Source organism: Balaenoptera ricei, chromosome 8, assembly GCF_028023285.1.
Source record: "Balaenoptera ricei isolate mBalRic1 chromosome 8, mBalRic1.hap2, whole genome shotgun sequence".
Lineage (NCBI taxonomy): Eukaryota > Metazoa > Chordata > Mammalia > Artiodactyla > Balaenopteridae > Balaenoptera > Balaenoptera ricei.
The window spans coordinates 47,372,126-47,386,683 of record NC_082646.1 but is presented as its reverse complement, the minus strand read 5'-3'; the positions used below and the strand labels follow the sequence as shown (position 1 = coordinate 47,386,683).

The window sequence follows — 14,558 nt, the reverse complement described above, 5'->3', positions numbered from 1 at the left end:
CTTTTACTGATCTTCTGTCTACATTTCCAATCTGTCTACTCTCCTTTGGTTGACACAGCCTTTCTTTAGCTGTCTTAATAGAACTCAGAATTATATTCATTTCCTTTGTTCTTGCTGCTTAGGCCCTAGAGAGAAATTCTGGCTCATTAGGTAATTTATTTGTTGACTCATTCAGAGATTAATTAAGTTACTGATTAAACAGACATTTATTGAGTCCTTACTGTATGTCAGACATTCTGCTGGATGCTGGTAATACCAACATGAGTAACATGGTATCCCTATCCTCAGAAACACTCAGCCTATAAGAGACTGGCTCAGTGATAGAAGTTTGTGATGGGCCCAAGGAGTTTCACCTTATTAGGCAAGTTTTAAAGTCCTGAGTGCACATATTGAAATGGCTCATTTTATCCAGCCCTCTTTTCTCATCTACTAAGTGGTAGGAAAGAGAGGGCATGTTAATTATTTGGCATGTTAATGCACAAAAGAACTAGACTTCACTTAGCAGTTATTTACTTTGTTCAAGGATTATTTTTTAGGGTCTACTAAAGGCCAGGCCCACTGTAGGCATGAGGATTTGTGCCAGGCCAAACTTGCCAGCTGCTCTCAGGCTGGATCTGCCCCACAGCAGCCTGGAGAGAGGAAATGGAAGCAGGGAAGGATGGCTGTTCCCTCTTTGTTTCTTTCCTCAAAACTGGATTCCCTGATTTAGAACACTTAACATTCAATCCTAATTTTACTATTGTTTAATCAAATCAGAAGGCTCCAAAGGGATAAGCAGAAACTGAAATCCTTCAATATGTGATTACAATTTAATTTTACAGCACTCAAAACATGTTCTTTAATTCATCTGGGGAGCCGGAACTTTGAAGTAGCTGTTAAACAAAGGGAAATCAGACTGTCTTAATGCAGAATCAGAGAATGTCTGAGATACAAGGGACTTTAGAAAGCATCTAGTTCTAGAAGCTGCAGAAAGCAATCTCTTGGGCTGAATTTGGCCTTTAGTTATGTTTTGTTTGGCCTAAGTGCCATTTTATGGAAATTTCACATAAAAATCTAGCTTTTTAGGCTCTCTTGGAAAGATCAGAAGATGTCACAATACTGGCTTCAGATTCTCACATGGCAAATGCTGACCTACTTCTGGGTTTTACATCATTTCTTTGGCTCTGTACTCATTGGAGATTGGGACCTCATAATCCGGTCCAATAAACTCAGTGGAGGAAAATAAGGCCAGGAGAGGGAAAAGTACTTCCCTGAAGTCTTACGTTAGGTTAGTGGCAGCTGGCCTCAGACCCTTTGTGTCCAAACTCTTGGACTAGTGCTGTTTTCATATGGGAGGCAAAGGAAACCATGATTTAACATTGTTTTCAGCAAATGAACTTATGACCATAGAGCAATGAAACCAGCAACAATTTATTAAAAAAAAAAAAATCCCGAGTTAGTTCCTTGTGTTAGTCCTTATACTAGATACTGAAATACTTTGGGATTGTGTTCATTACTTCCTTTCTACCCACCAGTAGGGGAAAGATAGTAAAGGGAAGGAGGATGTAAGGAAAGAGATTCAAGGGAAGGAGATTATAAATCTACAAGAGTCCATTGGATAACATATTATAACATTGCAATGAAAAAAACTGCAGTGAAACTAATTCTCCCCACTCTCATTTATTTTTCAAATCTACTCATTCCTTATGCATCTGGCAGACGGATTCCATTTATGCTCAGTGGATAAGACAATAATTTGTTTCCTGCTGTGACAGAAGGGCAGAGCATCCCCCAAGCCAGAATTAATCTTCTGCCATTACATGTGCTTATGCAGAAATGTGCTTATACCTCTATTATGACATGTAATGCTTTCTGCCATGCATTAGAATTATCTATGTGCTTGTCTGTGCCCACCACAGAGTATGAGCATCCTGAAGACTAAAACTGTCTTGTTTATACTGTATCCTCCACAGTTCCTAACACAGTGGCATAGAGTGAGCAATCCATTCCTTCATTTCACATTTACTAAGCACCTCTTTTCTGCAAAAGCCTCTAAACATATCATGAGATTCAGGGATTAGTTCAGAATAGACCATCAGCTTCATGCAGATTGGGCCCACAATGATCTTGCATATATTGTATTTCCAGCACCCAGGACATTGGTCAGTATTGTCACTAATATATTGGTGGGTCATATGAATGATGGATGAATACGAATAGACTTACTGTATAGTGATCCAGACAGAGAAATGAATGTTATAATGAAGATGCAGATGCAGGTAGCTTCTTGGGAACATAGGTTAAGATTAGTAAAATAAAAAACTGGTTAGGTGATGTAGGGCTTGGACAGAGACTAGTGATGTCAAGCTGGAAGGAACAGACTACAAAAGGGTTAAAGAAACTGATGACATCATATAAATCATTCAGCCTTTTCCCCAACACTGTATGTGGGCTCTTCTGTGTTAGGAAGCATGGCAACACTGGGAACCCAGAGCTGTAGCCATAAGCCTAGAGAGACACCAGTTTGTAATATCCGTAGCTACTCCACTTTAAACTGTGCCTGAAATACAGGCAGTTGACCCCCTAAATGCTCATATTGAAATGCAAATGAAGGCAGCATCTGCAGAAAGAAGACGTGTCTTCAGGGAGTTACAGAAACTCAACAGAGATTGTACACTTCTATGTGCAGAACACCAAATTTTAAATTTAAATGATTCACCATGAACAGCCGGTTGGCAGCCCTCTGATGGATATGTTATTTCAGATAGCATATCTCTTTCATTCACGTTACAGTATTTTGAGGAACTTCCATATGGTATGTAAATGAAGGAAGAATTCCACAGGGATATGAAGGCTGGTGGTAATGATATTATTGAAAAAGAGTATGTGGCAAAAAGCCATAACATTCCATTCTCCTTCCTATACTAAGACCAGACTCCTAGGCCAGACCTTTCTTATTTGGCTCTACCCATTGGTCCATCTTCACCACTATTCTTTTTCATTTTAATCGTGTTTCATAATATTTCCTGGAGACTTGGCTTTCCCATCTCTATATGATGAGCTTCCTATCATATTTTAAAACATGGTTTAATGGTCACTTTACTGTGAAGCCTTGCTAGAGTTTCTCAGGTAGAATTCGATAATTCTTTTTCCAGGGCTTCCTCATTTGGAAAATAAAGAAAATAATACCTTCTTGTAGAGTTGTGACAATTAGAGACAATACATGTAGGAGTCAAGACTCCATAACGGTACTGCATAGGAAACTATTGCTGTTGTTGTATACCTAGTACAATTTAATACAAGAAGTCACTAGATTAGTCTAAGATATTTGTAAAATTAGCACTCCGTACCTTTGAAAATTTGAGAATTACTGTATATTTTATTCACAAAATGTTCCAGAGTTTATGCTTCTGAAAATAAGTGATGCTAAAAATTTAAGTTCCATTAAACCTTTTACTTCTAATTAAATATAACAAGCATGCTAAATGAAAACCCTATCTCATATAGTAAGCACTATAATTGAAGTAGAAAATTGAAAAAAAGAATTACATTGCAGTGTATGAACCTGCAAATAATTCAGCCACAAGATGCAGAGTTTGCAAATTGTACACATGGAAGATTAATTATCATGTCTAATACAAGAGACTTGAAGGGTAGAAGGATTTGTATAAAATGAGACATTGGATCATTTTTATCAAAAGGTATTTATGAAGCACCTTCTTCTGACTGTGCTAGTTACTGTGTCACTTGTACTAGCTTCTTTATTATAGATATTACTTTACAATCACAATAATGTCGCTTTCGACCATGACAATGATTATTTTCTATAAACCATTTTATTTTGAATTATTCAAAGGCAGTCATTAATGGAGAAGAGATGGGAGAAGGAGGTATCCCACGCATGCTAGATGCTATGTGCTTGACATTCATTACCTTATTTAACCCTCACAGCAAACATAAAAGCTAAGCATTAATTTCTGCCTTTGTTTAGATGAGAAAATTTGGGCTCAGAGAGTTAAAATAAAATGCCCAGTAACAGAAAGCTAAAACTGAGTAAAGCAGGATTTCAAACTCAGTTTGATCTGGCTCTACAGACTGACCTTTCTGCACCAGTATCTCCCCTTTTTATAAACACAACAAGGTTACTTTTGTAAATATCAGTTTCCTTCACTTGAAAATGAGAGTAATCATCCTTACTAACTTCTGAGGATAGCACTTGAGCAAATAAATGAGAAGTTATATGTAAAAGATTCTGATTAATAGTAATGGGCAATATTTATTGAGAAATTACTGTTGTTCTAATTTAGCCATTACAAAAGCTCTGTAAGTAGCTGCTACTACTTGGATATGTTAACATTAGTTAACTAATGTTAACATTAGTCTCTCTCTTTTTTTTTTTTTTTTTTTAAGGAAACTGAGGTTCGCAGACATGAAACAATTTTTCTAAGGACTAATAGATTGAAAACACATCAAATTGTAAAGTACTGCTAGTATCTGGACTGAACATTTTTCAAACACTTTAGCACTGTATTAACATAGAGAATCATGGAGGGGTATAATATAAGAAACCATTCTTTGAAGTATTAACTTTCTTATCTTCTAGACTCAGTCCCAACTTAACTCCATGCCATCATGTCACCAGACAGATATAACACACCCTAGGTCTTTTCCAATGGATTGGTATCTAATACAGTGTGTTGAAGTCAAAACCCAAAAACATGGGAAGCACTAGACTAAATCTCCTTGAGACTACTCAGTGAGAGACTGATTTTTCTTGTTTTCCATCATTCTGCAAAGTTCCATATTGGATTCAGTGATGGCTCAATGTTAGCAAGTGGACAACCACTTACTAATTACTGTATTTGAATTCCAATTCAGCTGTTCATTTTTATAATAATTACTTGTTTGGTTCTGTGTCCCATGGGTTTGTTTTGCATTTACAGAAGGCAGCACAATATAATTAAAAGAACATAGATTCAAATTTTAGCTCTTTATTTGTCAGTTATATGTCCTTGCCTGGGCAAGCCAGGAAGTCTCTTTGAGCCTTAGTTTGCTCATCTGTAAAATAACAACAACAATAATAATATCTGAGGATCAAGAGAGAGCAAGTGAATGAATGAGCAAGAGGAAACCATGAACTGTTTTACAATTCTAATAAATTAGTATTATTATTTTATAATCTATAGATCTGAGAACAAGTTATACCAGTTCTCCAAAGAAATCTGTGAGCTGGCTCATTCTGGCCTGATAACTATCTACAGTGAAGCAATTCAGAACTGAGACTTTATTGTCCTTTGAAAAGAATTCCTGCTTCTTAAGTGTAATTATTGCTGGAGGTCAAGGTGAGACCTGTCCTTGGATATGTTAACTGTGGCCCATCCATAGATGTCTCTGCACAGTGTCTGAAATATTCTTCTCTGCTTAGTCTCCAGGATTGATCCACTTTTTTAAAAGCAGAGTGGAAAACCATGGAGTTAAAACATTAAAGGATTCACAAAGACATTTCAACTGTATACAATCTCTTATCTAAAAAAGCCATTTTCTAAAATATTACCACGTATTAGAGGTAATAGAGACAAGCAACTGCTTAAATACAGTTTACCGTACCATTATGAATATGCCTTGATTTCATTATAACCTGGACTTCAGTCCCTTTAGTTCATGGGATCACCAACTCAGCACAAGGCTCAGAGCTGCATGCTGTGGGGGAACTATGGAAGGGAGGGGACACCTGTCTCTTGACACCTGGTCTTTTAGTAAACATGTAAAATACATTCCTTTATTCATTCAACAGGTATTTATTGAGCACCAGCTATATATCAGAGCTGTTCTAGCCGAGTTTTCAGCAAGTATTTGTTAAGCACCTAGTGTATTTAATAATCTATAAAATTGCCTAGTGGAAGCAGGGAAGTCAATTCCATGTGTGTGCACGTGGTTTAGCTTATTTGGAGTTACACAGCCTATAGTTTGAGACTGCTTTGCTACTTACTAGGTGTGTAATCTTGGGCAAGTCATTTAACCTCACTAAGTATTTTTTCTTCCATTTTCAATAAAAGGACACTAAGAGTAGCTGTCTCCTAAGATTGTTGGGAGCATAAAATGAGATAGAGCCTAGCAAGCAAATAACTGCTTATTAAATGCTAATTATGATAATGATGATGGTAATGAGACCACTTATATCATTTCCTGTTATTGAATTAAGCTATAGTAATCTTCACTATTCGGCTGCCTAGAATCCAAATCCCTTCCTAATACTGATGAACTCCTCATTGTACTTAGATTCTAGAAGGCTGTATATTCCTTTCATTAGGGAAATTGAAGTAGCCTTATCTTCCTGCATTCTCCATGCCCTGGTTGCCAGGTAATAGGAATGTGACCCAGGCTCAGTGAATTGGAAGCTCCTTCCCAGGAATCTGGAGAAAGTGAAGTAAATCAAAGGATGGCCAGTATTTATTTACAGTGAAGTGAGCGGAGTGGGTCCAAGTGCAGTTATACTCTGGCCAAATTGCTAAAAGCTGAGTTTCTTGCTTCATGGCCCTTGGGAGCTGGTCCAAGTTTCCAAACTTAGTCCTCCAGCTACCAGTAGATCCTGGGAGGCCACAATATTCTTCCAGATAATAGTATTTATTTATAATTATATTTATTTATTTTACTTAAGAGAGCCAAGCTAACATTGGTTTCCAGTGATTACAACCCAGATCCTGACATAAGTCCAATTCTTGTTTGGAAAAGCAACCTGTTATCAGCTGGGCAGCTACTTACTAATTATTTGAATTCCAATTCTACTGTTAATTTTTATGATAATTACTCGTTTAACTTTATCCAGTATTCTATGGGTTTATATGGGTGCCTACAGTCCAACAGAGGCAAATTATTTAATTTTATATTGAAGTAGAACCATGGACCAAAAGATTTCCAGAGCTGAATTATTTGACAAAGAGAATGCAGACATCAAATTTAATTCACAATTCCTCACCAGGATAGCAGATGCCTTGCACTGTGGAAGCTGATTTCACAATGGAGAACGTTCTCCAGTTACCTGTGACCATTTGAACCAGCTAATTCAGTTTAGAGAAAGAATCACTAGATGAATTTTCTTCTCTCTCATCACTAATTGAGGTTTAATTAAATACTGCCTTAGAGCATAAAAGGAAACCCTGGTCCATGCCTACTTCTTTACCTTATCCAAAGAAACTGAGAGACATGGAAGGAAGGAAAAATAACAAGAGAAAGTGCAATTGGAAACTGAAAACTTCAGGCATCAAGGGAACTCCTAGGAAAGAAAATTTGCCATGTGCTTCTGAGACAGTCAGTTCAAACACCAATTTTTTTGTCCAAATCTCCAACATGGTGTCCAATTACAGCTAGTTATCCAGGGTTTAAAAAACATTCCCCCCCTTTGAAGCAATTTACTATATGTTAGTTAAAATGTCCTAACCATAAAGCACCCTTGAATATTGTTTTTATATTTTGCTAGAATTTTCCAGATGTAACATATGCCAATTCAAGCAGAATGTGGAAAACATTTTAACATTTGTGGAAGCAAGAGTTTGCACATGGTTTATACATGCACAAACCTCTTGTGTTTCTCTCTACTGTGCCCTGTAGAGGTTTGTGACTTACAATTGTCTGAGTTGCATTTTTCATACAGTGTAAATTTTGGCTGAATTCTTTCTTAGAATCACATGCTTTTATTTATTCTGAAGTGTTGAGATTCTTAGCTCTACGAAATTGCTAGAGAAAAATATTGTGCAGCAGAAAAATGCTAATAATGATATTGTTTATTGAATTTTACTGAATGCTGGAGACTATGTGCTATGGACTGAATTGTGTCCCCTCAAAATTCACATGTTGAAGTCCTAGCTGCCAGTATATTGATATTTAGGATAGGGCCTTTGGGGCGTATTTGGGATGGGGCCTATGAGATCCGAGGGTGGGGCCCTCATCATGGGATTAGAGTCCTTATAAGAAGAGACACCAGAGAGCTTGCTCTCCTTCTCTCTGCCATGTGAGGAGGTGGCTGTCTGCAAGCCAGGAAGAGGTCCTCACCACAACCCAACCACACTGGCACCCTGATCTCGGTTGGGCTTAAATATCCCAGTCTACTCTGTTACGGTAGCCTGAACTGACTAAGACACCGTTAAGTGCTTCATAGGTACTAGTCGATGTTCTTCTCATAAGACCTCTATCAAGTAGGCACTTAATATCACCCCAAACTTACATCCAAAGAAAGTGAGGAAAGAGAGTTTCAGCAACTTGTGTAGCAAAGCTATTAAGTGGCAGAGCCAGGATATAAATCTAGCCTGTCAAATGCCAAAGCTTGCCCCTCTACTGTGATGTCTTAACTTTCCATTTATGTAAATCCACCACTCAAGAATCATTTTAAGCACATTTGTCAAACTCATCAATATATAAATTTACCTCATATTTCTTTGTGAAACTTTTTTAGGTCTCTCATGGTCCCTGCTCTTCCTGCAGTTACTGTCTGAAACATAGATATTAAGGACAGTTGTCATTGGCTTCTAGCTTTGAGTTCTTCGTGCTTTCATCCAGGTTTCTAATTTTCTACTGACTTAGTAATTTTGCTCCAGGGGTTCTTCATTAGCACTGCACGTCACTAAGGCACCAGTTCCACTTCTCTTATTCGTCTTTACATATTTCTACCTGTGTAACTTCAAACTTGAAATATTTTGAGTGAAACTCATCTTCTTTACCCACTCTATCCCCCTTTTCTATTTTCCCTATTAACGAAATTTCTCAATAACCTATAATTGAAATCTTGAAGTCACCCTTGACTCCTCTCCCACCCCTCAACCCTGCAGAGGATCACCAAGGTTATGCCATTCTTCTGTCATCCGACAGTAGATGCTGTTACACCCTCAAATTCCCAGTAGCTTAATGCAGTAAAAGTTTATTTCTTGCTCACATCCAATACTAACCTCTATTTCATCCAATAAACTCCAAATGATACTGTCAGATTAACCTTTCTAAACGTGATTTTTGATTATATAATTTTCTGGATCAAAATTTTTTGTAAATTACTTAATATGTAGAAGAAAATTCCCCATATCATGGCTTAGCATATGTGATCCTTAAGAAGTCTTTCCCCACTTTCATTTCCAGGCTTATCTGTTGTGACATATGACACTTCCACTCTGGTTGAACAAGTTTACCCTCCATCACCTGAACAGGCCTTGTATTTTCTCAACTCCATTCTCCAATTTTTCTAGTCTTCTAAGCTTGGAATACTCTGCCTCAAACTCTCCCTCTCACAGCCCAACCAAACTTCAGGACTCAACTCAAATGCTAGCCATATCATTAAGCCCTAATGTCCCCAGACACAAGCATTCTCTACCTTCTCTAATGCCTAGAGCTCTTAAGACCCATTTCACTCATTTTCTACTTAACATATATAACCTTATTTTAAAGGTATCCCCAGATAAATTACAATATACCTGAAGGAAGAGATCAACCACTAGCTAATCTTTGCACCCTCTCTTACAACCCTTGAACTAGCTCATGATCTTGCTTAATGGATGTTCAAAAAAATGATAATTTAATAAAGAAGCTGTAATAGGAGTTTAATAAATGCCCTGAATTTGTATCAATACTTTATTTCTTGAAAAGAAATCATGTTCCACTGAGGTCATATTTAATAACTGCTCTGATAGTCATGAAGCCTTGAATTAATCAGTAAATATTTTGGAAGCAACAGCTTAGTGGGAGTCACCATGGAAACAGATGCATCCTCTAATGACTCATTATTGTCCCTAAACAAGTAGAAGCCCTCTTCATAACGGACTCTTCTACTCCAGCACTGCCTTCTCTTTTGCTCAGGCTATTCTTTTGGCTTGACCCCCTCCTCTCCACTTACCCATATCACATCCAAGCTGTCCCTTCCAGTTATCCTTAGATACCCTGATCTGCACTGATTTCTCCTATCCATAGACTACCATGACTCTTACTAATTGAGTCACACTTTCCCCCAGTGCTTTAAACCTGAGAGGCCTTGTGGCAGAGTAAGAAGGGTGTGGACTCTGGAGTCAGACTGAATTCAGTACTTGTGGTGCAACCTGTCTTGGAAAAACTAGTGAACCTCCCCAGGCTTTAGTTTCCTACTGAACAAAATAGCTATGCTACTACTACCCAATAGAATTATATGAAGAATAAATGATAGAACTGTACTCGAATCTCCCTGCAGTTCAAGGGCCTGGCATAGAGAAGAACTCAGTAAATGGAGGTTCCCTCTGCTTGACTTTCACTAATTAAAAATACCCACTGCTTCCACTGCTACTGTGCGGATCCAAGGCATCATTTCTCATCTTATTACTGCGATAGCCTTCTTTTTTTTTTTTTTTTTTGTTTAATTTATTTATTTTTGGCTGCGCGGGCTTTCTCTAGCTGTGGCGAGCGGGGGCTACTCTTCTTTGCCGTGCATGGGCTTCTCATTGCGGTGGCTTCTCTTGTGGCAGAGCATGGGCTCTGGGTGCACGGGCTTCAGTAGTTGTGGTGCGTGGGCTTAGTTGCTCCACGGCATGTGGGATCTTCCCAGACCAGGGATCGAACCCGTGTCCCCTGCACTGGCAGGCAGATTCTTAATGACTGTGCCACCAGGGAAGTCCCATGATAGCCTTCTAATTGTCTCCTTGATTGCTTTTTTGCCCACACCTACCATCTATTCTTAACATGACAGCCAAAGTGATCTTAAAGAAAAGCCAGTACAAGTCCTTCCTTTGCCCAAATCCTCTAATGGTTTCATGTTTCACTAGAGTAAAAGCCACGGTCAATGCAATGCCAATAAGACTCTACAAGATCTCACCCTCTGTAACCTCTGCCATCATCTACTAGTTTTCTCGAACTTACTTTGCTCCAGCCATACTGGCCTTCCAACTACTTTCTCAAATATGGCAGCTCATGACCCTTTCTGGACTTCGTACCTGTGGTTTCCTACTCCTGGAATCATCTTCCCCTGTGTCTACCTGTTGCCCCCATGTAACGCCCTCATCTCCTCCTGAGATTTACACAAGTCACTTTCTCAGTAAGATTGTCCCTGACTACCCTATTTATTTATTTTTAAAATATTTATTTATTTATTTTCTTTTTCTTTTTTTTGGCTGCGTCAGGTCTTAGTTGCGGCATGTGGGGTCTTCGTTGAGGCGTTCCGGATCTTTCATTGCAGCGTGGTCTCTTCGTTGTGGCACGTGGGCTTCTCTCTAGTTGTGGTAAGCGTGTTTTCTCTCTCTAGTCGTGGTGCGCAGGCTCCAGGGTGCGTGGGCTCTGTAGTTTGCGGCATGTGGGCTCTCTCATTGAGGCGCGCGAGCTCAGTAGTTGTGGTGCGCAGGCTTAGTTGCCCCGTGGCATTTGGGATCTTAGTCCCCTGACCAGGGGTCGAACCTGCCTCGCCCACATTGGAAGGCTGATTCTTTACCACTGGACCACCAGGGAAGTCCCTGACTACCCTATTTAAATTATGCTCTCTCTAATGTTCTAAATCCTGCTTCCTTAATTTATCTTTCTCTTAGCAATTATCATCATCTAATGTAGTGTAACTTACTTATTTTGTTTTACTCTATCTTCCTCTAACAGGAATGTAAGCTCCATTAAGGCAGGTATTTTTGTCTGTTTTGTTTACAGCTATAGTTCCAGCACCTAAAAAAAATAATGAGGGGCACATAATAGGCATTTAGTGAGTATTTGCTGAAGAGATAAATAAGTTATCTAGTTTTAATAGTACAGCTTTTATTCTTTTATATTGATACCCTGAAGTCAAGTACCAAATCATGTGCTTCCTCTGGTTTCCACCCCAGCATGTTATAAGGGTGCAACGATAATTTGCTAATACACATCATCTTTTAATAGTCAAGCTCTTCACATCATTTTCTCAGTGACCATGTCTTTGACAGAAGCTCTTTTGTCACCTCAATGCCCATCACAGCTTTAGGGGACAATAGCTTCTTTATTTAGTAGCCATATGGCCTGGGTGGCAGTTGTCTACAGTTTTTAAAGGTTGTGACACTGGCAATTACTGAAATGTCAAAACTCCAGGCTAACCATGTGGGTTGTGGTGACAGCCATCCCACACAGTTGCTGTGGTGATGTGGGTAAACTCTATATAGCATCTGACACCGAGCCATAAGATTACAGTTAAGATTAGCTCTATATAGTGCCTCAGGGAATGGCATTGGTTATAAGGCAGGTATACTAGACTAAAACACCTATGTTAATATGAAGACTAGGGCCACCAAGAGGCAGAGGAAACATTTGTGTGTTTTTTTTATGTTGTATTCTAATAATATGCTGTTAATCATCACTTCTAGCCATGAGATTATTGGAAGATATATTTACTAATACCCCATGGTGCATTTCTTTTTCACAATAATGTAAATGCCAGTATTTTCTAAAGCACACTCTATTGTGATAACTTGATAAGCATAAGGTACAATAGAACATTTCTAGAGATCATTTTATAGAATCTTTACATATACCATCTTGTTTTATCTTCATAATGAATCTAAAGCATAAGTATTATCTAAATTGTATAAATAAAGAAGGCAAGGCTAAGTGACTAGCCCAAGGTTACAGAGTGAGTGAGTGGTGGAGCTGAATTTAGCACAGGTCCTCACTCCGAAGCTCTTCTGTCCGTTACTCAGCACAGCCTCCTGAGTCAGCTCCAGGAGAGAATGCTGCACTGTGCAGCTCAAAAGGGATGAGCTTAGGGATTAAAAGCAAGAGGAAAAAAATCCTTCTATAAAATAAATTTCTATTTCACTATGGGCATCAAAATTACAAGAGATGTAAGAGAGAAAGAATTCAGTTATTTGCTAGAATTCTCTGAAGCCTGAGACTAAATCTGTTAAAAAATATTTTTATATAATATATATTTTATACATATTCTAATATTATATATTATTATATAAGTTGTATAAGATATAATATACTGTTATATAATTTATATACTATATATATACTTAAATGCCTCTTAAAAGCTTTATTAAAATAAAATTGACATACAGTGAACACATATTGAAAGTGAGCAACTTGGTAAGTTTTCATTTATGTATCCTTTTGTGAAATCATTACAGCAAACAAGGTAATGAATGTATCCATCACCTCCAAGATTTTCCTCATGGACTTCTTAATGCCTCCCATCCCCAGGCAATCACTGATCTGTGTTCTGTCACCATAGATTACTTTGTATTTTTCTGAAGTTTCATAGAAATTGAATCATCCAGTGTTTATCTTCCTTTTCCTGGTTTCTTTCATTCAGCATAATTATTTTGAGATTTGCTACATTGCTAGGTGTATCCATGGTTTACTGCTTTCTGTTGATTTGAGTAATATTCCATTGGACTAATGGCCATCCAAATTTTCCAGTGCCATCATTTCTCTGAATTGCTTGTATACCTTTGTCAAACCAGTTTTCCATATACACGTGGGTCTTTTTCTGAATTCCCTATTCTGTTGTGTTGATCTATTTTTCTATCTTTATGCTGTTACCACACCGTTTTGATTACTCTATTTTTAGACTGAGTCTTGAAGTCAGGTAGTGTTAATCTACCAACTTTCTTCTGTTTTTCTGAGAGTTGTTTTCAGTATTCTAGTTCCTTTTCATTTCCATAAAATATATTTAATCAGTTTGTCAGTTTCTGTTTAAAAAAGGCTACTAAGATTTTAATTGGAATTCTTCAAATCCATAGATCAATTTGGGAGAATTTACATCTTAATGTTATTGAGTCTCCTGATATGTACACACAGTGTATCTCTTTTTAAAAAAATTTATTTAAGTCATCTTCAATTTTCTGAGCGATGCTTTGTAGTTTTCAGAATAAAGATTTGCATGTCTATTGCCAGATGTACCCCTCAGTATTACACATTTTAAATATTATTTTAAATAGTACTAACTTAAAAAAAATTTTTTTTATACAGCAGGTTCTTATTATCTATTTTATACATATTAGTGTATACACGTCAATCCCAATTTCCCAATTCATCATACCACCACCCACCCTGCCGCCGCTTTCCCCCCTTGGTGTCCATACGTTTGTTCTCTACATCTGTGTCTCAATTTCTGCCCTGCAAACCGGTTCATCTGTACCATTTTTCTAGGTTCCACATATATACGTTAATATACGATATTTGTTTTTCTCTTTCTGACTTACTTCACTCTGTATGACAGTATCTAGATTCATCCACGTCTCTACAAATGACCCAATTTCGTTCCTTTTTATGGCTGAGTAATATTCCATTGTGTGTATGTACCACATCTTCTTTATCCATTCGTCTGTCAGTGGGCATTTAGGTTGCATCCCTGACCTGGCTATTGTAAATAGTGCTGCAATGAACATTGTGGTACATGACTCTTTTTTGTTTTTTTTTAAGTTTTTGGCCGCACCCCATGGCATGTGGGATCTTAGTTCCCCAACCAGGGATCGAACCCATGCCTCCTGCGTTGGAAGGCAGAGCCTTAACCAGTGGAATGCGGGGGAAGTCCCCATGACTCTTTTTGAATTATGGTTTTCTCTGGGTATATGCCCTGTAGTGGGATTGCTGGGTCATATGGTAATTCTATTTTTAATTTT

At 37.9% G+C, this 14,558-nt stretch overlaps 1 protein-coding gene and 1 long non-coding RNA gene across 9 annotated transcripts in view; one reads left to right on the top strand and one right to left on the bottom strand.

Moving 5' to 3' along the window:
• The window catches only part of GRM5 (glutamate metabotropic receptor 5), a 531,751-nt gene that overhangs the window by 105,276 nt on the left and 411,917 nt on the right, over nucleotides 1-14,558 (bottom strand). The gene's annotated exons all lie outside the window — the stretch shown is intronic.
• The window catches only part of LOC132370505 (uncharacterized), a 370,395-nt gene that overhangs the window by 278,119 nt on the left and 77,718 nt on the right, over nucleotides 1-14,558 (top strand). For all 4 annotated transcript variants that reach the window (XR_009504594.1, XR_009504593.1, XR_009504596.1 and 1 more), the window contains one exon: nucleotides 11,103-11,201. This is a non-coding gene — a long non-coding RNA (uncharacterized LOC132370505). The remainder of the gene's footprint in view (nucleotides 1-11,102; nucleotides 11,202-14,558) is intronic.